The following is a 7,175-nucleotide window of genomic DNA, read 5'->3' as shown; positions in this document are numbered from 1 at the left end:
TAGAAAAGAAATATTTTCGTGAATTATTATTGGCTAAATTTCTGTTAATGAAGCAAACTTTCAAAGGCGTTTTTCTCAATATTGACTTTTAGGATGTTGGCCCTTCTTCTTCATGGCCCTAGAAAATATCCTGTCATTTTGCGCTCGGACCTCTCGATATATCAAATTCTTGTTTTTAAAAAATACACATAAATTAAGAGATAATCATACCACCAAGATTTGTGCCTTAAATTGACCTCAATACATCACACGGTCAAACACAAACCTTGTGGTCAATGAATTTCGTAACGTGAAATATGTCATGCTCTTGTTTTTCTCAAGTGTCCTGTTCTTACTTCTTATTGATATTATTCCTATATGACGTGTTTGCTATGCTTAGTGATTGTTTTTTTTTTTTACGATCTGACCTTTCTTGACCTCGGTCACGCTATCATTAACTCGAGAAAAATTATTGCATTCTTTGACTGATGTCAGTAAGATCAAATCTCTCACATTCGCTTAATGGACATGTCAATTTTCAAATAATTTATCCGTTACATTTGTTTTTACTTATAATTTTCTTCAGAGTTATCAATCTTGTTTCAAATATCTTAGTTAAATTAGTGTTTAACTTTGTTTTTCACTGCATCTTTCACAACATGATTTCATTAATTCTACTATGATCGTTATCGCTTATCTTCTGCAATTTTCGTGTTCACTCGATTTATCAGTGGCTATGGCGGATTGAATTATCCAATGCATATCACGCCCCTTTTCCGTGATATTAGGCGATCTGGGTTGCAAGCAACCCAGATCGCCTAATATCACGGAAAAGGGGCGTGATATGCATTGGATAATTCAATCCGCCATAGCCACTGATAAATCGAGTGAACACGAAAATTGCAGAAGATAAGCGATAACGATCATAGTAGAATTAATGAAATCATGTTGTGAAAGATGCAGTGAAAAACAAAGTTAAACACTAATTTAACTAAGATATTTGAAACAAGATTGATAACTCTGAAGAAAATTATAAGTAAAAACAAATGTAACGGATAAATTATTTGAAAATTGACATGTCCATTAAGCGAATGTGAGAGATTTGATCTTACTGACATCAGTCAAAGAATGCAATAATTTTTCTCGAGTTAATGATAGCGTGACCGAGGTCAAGAAAGGTCAGATCGTAAAAAAAAAATACAATCACTAAGCATAGCAAAACACGTCATATAGGAATAATATCAATAAGAAGTAAGAACAGGACACTTGAGAAAAACAAGAGCATGACATATTTCACGTTACGAAATTCATTGACCACAAGGTTTGTGTTTGACCGTGTGATGTATTGAGGTCAATTTAAGGCACAAATCTTGGTGGTATGATTATCTCTTAATTTATGTGTATTTTTTAAAAACAAGAATTTGATATATCGAGAGGTCCGAGCGCAAAATGACAGGATATTTTCTAGGGCCATGAAGAAGAAGGGCCAACATCCTAAAAGTCAATATTGAGAAAAACGCCTTTGAAAGTTTGCTTCATTAACAGAAATTCAGCCAATAATAATTCACGAAATATATTTCTTTTCTATATACATACATATATACATATGGCAATCAGCCACGTACTGAGATTTTCAGTGAATTGGATTTCAAAGTAATACTCGGAATGCACGCATGACATCAGCCTATATAAGACTCCATTTCGGTTTTAGGCTTAACTCAAAATCGTCATTTTTGGACATTGTCTCTTCAAGCTCTCGGCCCAAAACTTTTACTAGCGAAAAACAATTGCGCCAAATAGTTCATATTATCACAACATGAAATAAATAATGCACAAAGTAAAAGGCAATATACTTAAACATCGAAGTAAGAAATTAAGTGACATAAAGAAAATATCTGACAGTATTAGAACATGGAATTTCTTATAGATCATCACTGATCGCACAATCCTATGCCATCGGAAATTCAATCCCATAATCATAAGCAAGGCAATTTTGTCGAATTTTCAAGGCGAGATGAAATGGTCAATGAGAATGAGATGGCATTATAACGAAGGAATCGTGGCGCAAAGAAAATAAAGGGAGAAAATTCATAAAGGGAGAATTTTCAGTAGGAAAATTATACAAATCAGCTTTAAAAGAAAGAAATTTCAGTAGAAATTTATTGGTAAGATAAGAGATAAATTGTGGGTTGAAATAAACTAACCCCAGGCAAAAGTCATTATATTAAGAACATGGCAAAAATTACGAGAAATACTCAGGAGAAATAGGGAATAAGAATTCAACTTGAGAAGGGGAGGGAAAAATTAAGGGGAAATGAGACAGGTTTGCCTAAAAAGATCTTCAGCAACTAACTTCTTGGCTGATGATGCCTTCACTGGTTGAAATATTGCTGTGATGATGTGACATATGTTCATCGGAAAAAAAATGGAATTGTATATTAGAAAATTATCGAGCGGTTAATAGAAGACTTGTGAATGACGTTTCATCGAAAACTCTCTGCTGGGACGAATATTTGTCATGACAGTTATCAATATCCCATTGTTAACACCTATATATATAATACAGCTTTGTAGAGATCCCATCGCTGGCACCAATATATGTGACGAGTGTGTCGAGAGAGAAGCACACATAACCCATTCATATAGGGTAATTCCAAACGAATGGTTCACAAATGTATTATATATTCTACAGTTCACAAATATAGTCAAACATATAAAAGATATAAAATCAATATCAAGGATACGCAGAAGATACATTACACACAATATAGCAAGCCAGTAATAGTATAAAAAGGTCACACAGTTACAACACTTTATCAAATGGCACAGTGTAAATCACGAACCTGACAAGGCATTATCCTGTCTGATTCTACAGACAAAACAATCAGTTTATATTCGATATCATTCAAGGTTGCCAACTAGCGTGTTTGATGTCCAGCTGGCAGGACCTTTGACAGGGAGCAGATTCTTCCACGTACAGTCAGGTAAGGTAGGACCGTATGCTAGAAATTTATTCCATCCACCACGGATTTACGTTCTGTTTCTTACTATTATCATTTCCAATATCTCAGCTCTTAGTATCATTGCTTTTACTATAATTCTATTACTACTACTACTACGACTAATATTACTATCATTAATGTTTATAATTCTCATTCTCATTATTTCTGTTGTTAAGATTATCATTATCACTATCATTATGTCGATCGTTATGATTATGATTATCATTATTAATATTTCTATCGTCAGGATGATCATTATCATTATTATCATGATCATTATTTATGATGGGTTCAGGTTACATAAAATGTTATTCATATCATTTGATATTGATTAAGTCTCTGTTGGTTATTAGGCCCGTGCAAGCAGTTTTCCTTTGACACCTTTGTCGACAAGGATCCGTTATTGAAAATTGCGAGTCTGTTTGCAGTCTTCATTTTTGTTTATGTTGGAGGCAATTTTGTTGAGGGTGCTTTTAATCACAGAATGATTTCTCTCTGGGTAGAGAATAGAGGAGTTAGCCAAGGAGGATTGGGGCTATACTAGGGATGAGGTTTGAATTTCTTTTTGTGAGCAAGCTAGTGTTTGACTCCTGATTGTTTGATATCAGAAAGAGTATGAGAATGCCATCCCCAGCGGAGGTTGGTGTCTTCAGAGAGCAGTGTTTGGATTCGAGATCTGAAAGTTAATGCCTTGGGTGAAGAGAGCCCTCTGTAAGTTGTAATTTGTTTGATTCTCAGCTCAAGGAAGCACAAGTTAGATTCAGCTCTGAGGCTGTCGAGTTTCATCTAGTGTGGGGCATCAGGGATAGCTTGCATGGCTTTATTTTGGAATGTTTCTAATTTCGCTAGCAAGTTGGAAATTAGGTCAATGATAGATTGGGATGTAAAATCTATTATGGATTGTACGGCCTGGATGTAGAAAGTTCGGAGAATTCTGAAGCCAGTTCCAGTTTTGGTTGAGGTTAGTTTTTTCATGGCGTGAATTCCGAATTGTATGTATTTCTTCAGGTGGGCTAATTTTCCGTTTTGGTGGTAGCATGATGAGAAAATGTGCCCTAGATATTTTGCATTGCCTGTCCATTTGATGTTCCAGCCTTGACTGGGGCGATGGTCGTGAGGTCTGGAAGGGCCAGTGTGTATTGCAGAGGCTTTGAGACCGAGGGTTTTGCATGAGCTGGTTATTAAGTCAAGTGCATGTAATATTTGGTGAAGCTCTGTGGTTATTAGTTGAAGGGCGTCGGCATAGCTGTACAGAGTCATTTGGGTTCGGATGGGAAGTTTTACAAGTTGTTCTATGAAAAGAATCAAGAGTATGGGACTGAGGATTCCATCTTGTACTGTTTTCGAAGGTTAAGGAGCGGGAGCGGTGACCCTGTAATCAGAGGCCCATGCAAGCAGCTTTCCTTTGATATCTTTGTCGGTAAGGATTGATGTTATGATCACTGGTTCTGCAAGTTCAAAGGCCTTTTCGAGGTCCAGATGAACGAGTTTGGTAGTACCGTGGTCCAGATTAGATCTGTTGGAGGCTATGGTGGAGGTATCTGTGTTTTTCCTGAAGGCAAAGAGATTGGTTTGTAGTTCTGAGATTTTGCTTGTATTCGTGTGAGGATTATTCTTTCCAGCCTATTTGGGAATAGGCTGGATCAGGGCATGTTTCCATGCTAAGGGAAGGATCTAAGTACATTCTTGTCCGATGTGAGACAGCAAAGGACCAAATGACTTAGCATTTCGTTGGCTTGTTTCATGATGTTTTCCAGGGAAGAGGAAAGAGCTTGTAATTATTGGAAGGGCGTTTCCCATGTGGATGTAGGAGGTGGGAAGGTTGATGAGGGGATGCCTCTGTGGTTGGATTTGCAATAATATATATGCACACACATACACACTCACACACACACACACACACACACACACACACATATATATATATGTATGATATATATATATATATATATATATATATATATACATATGTATTTATATTTATATATAAATATATGTATTTATACATATATGTATATATATATATATATATATATATATATATATATATATATATATATATATATGTATATATATATATATATATATATATATATATATATATATATATATATATAAACACACGTGTGCGTGTGTGAATGTGTGTTGACATTGATATATACATACAGAAAATCCATTAAGAGTTTTTTGAAATAAAAAAATCGTGCCGAGACAATACGCGGGAAAAAAAGAGAAAAGAAAAGAACAAAAGAGGAGCAGAAGGACACAAGCAAGGTGCAGAAACACAACGTTATAACAATCTTTTTAAATTAAGGCTTGTTGGGCAGTACGCTCTCTTGCTTTGTTGTTAGTTACTATTGGCAATGGAAATGTGGGCTCACTTAGCGTGTTTAAACCAGTTATAACAACACTGGACAGAGTTACAGAAATACGCAGTGAGTTATGACTGATAACAGAAACACCACATTTTTGCTGAAAGATACAGGAAATGTCAACGCCAAGAATCAGAAGACATGGGTGACCACGAAGATGAAAAGACAACATCAGTAAAGATATAAGAGAGATCGGGCTGGTCGAGGAAGATGCTCAAGACGAAGAAATGGAGAGAAATAGTCACTTGTTGTGGTGACCCGACTGAAGAAAATTTCAGCATCTGTGTTAGCGTATTTGTTTTTTTATTCATGGCACTAGTGTACTTATTGCCACAATTATTGGTATTGATTGATATTACGGTTATTACTCACGTTATTACTGTTTTATTATTGAATTTGCGTGGTAACACTGATCATGGGGATTTTTACATTTAATAAATTCATTTAGCATCTCAGTGTAGAAAAATAAATAGTTTTATATCTATTTACATTATTCCCCTTTCATCACTGTGAATGCATTGGAGTTGTAATTTCATTACTGGGGTTGGCCAGGCTAAGCAGACGTGTTACCTTCATTACCTATGACAGAAACCGGCGCTCATCTTGAGAAATCGAGGAAAACAAAGAGGGCTTCCCGCGCAAAGACCGTCCGATTAATATTGATGCTGTTTGTTAGTGCACAGATAATGCGTACAGCTTGTAAAACTATCTTGAAACTACTTCAGATAACTTTCTGATAACGGTATTTTGAGTGTGACTTAACCAATGCTAATCAGTTAAATGTTACCACTGAACTTGGATGCTCATTATGCTATTCTACTTTACCCTGGAAATCACTGGCTAATCACTTTGCAGCATCTTCCATGTCTCTGCCTTTTCGCCCATCATTATTTAACCATTTCTATTTTTTAAATTTTTGAATGATTGTTTTTGTTAATGTTGAGGTTGTCCTGTTTCTTGTTATCATCATAATTATTATTCTGATTATTAGAAAAAGTAAGGATTAAGATCTTTAGAATGGTGATATATGGAAAAATCATCAGTAATTATAATGGTAATAGTAAAAGCAACATTGACAATTACTGCACCCAATAGAATGATAATGGCAGAAGTAATGAGAATAATGGTAATCCTTTTTTAACATTTGAGGTGTTTCTTACTATCATCATTTCCAGTATTTCAGCTGTCAGTTACTCTACTATAACTCTATTACTACTACTACTACTACTACGACTAATAATACTATCATTAATGTTTATGATTATCATTCTCATTATTTCTATCGTTATAATTATCATTATCACTATCATTATTTTTATCGTTATAATTATCATTATCATTATTTCTGTCGTCATTGTGTTTGACCCACAGGTCATTAGAAACACAGATTGGCAAACATATAGAAATTACGCCGCGGAAACCTCCTACTAGCCACAGTCTTGCCCGATAGCAGGGAAAACATGAATGGTACCAGGGAAATTGCGGGATAAATTAGGAATAATATACAGAGAATTGGTCCGTATATAGTCAAATGCAGGTGGCTGTGCCCCCTGGAATAACCCATGGGGAGCTAATGCCTCCCAAACCCCGCCTTGGACAAAGAATCAGTCACGTATATCACGCAGGATAGAGCGTCGGACGACATGGCGTCGGGTGCACCCCATGTCGTACGCTCTGCCCCGTAAATATATGGAGGATCTTTGCTTCCATTGCGGGGCTGAGGGGCGGTAATTCCCATGAGGGGGGTCGCAGGGGCACTGCCTCTTGCATTAGACAATATAGACTGGTTCTGTGTATATCGTTCATATTTTACCTCGCAGTT

Source organism: Penaeus monodon, chromosome 6 (assembly GCF_015228065.2).
Source record: "Penaeus monodon isolate SGIC_2016 chromosome 6, NSTDA_Pmon_1, whole genome shotgun sequence".
NCBI classification, from domain to species: Eukaryota; Metazoa; Arthropoda; class Malacostraca; order Decapoda; family Penaeidae; genus Penaeus; species Penaeus monodon.
The sequence above is the reverse complement of the archived record's forward strand: the minus strand, read 5'-3'. Positions refer to the sequence as shown.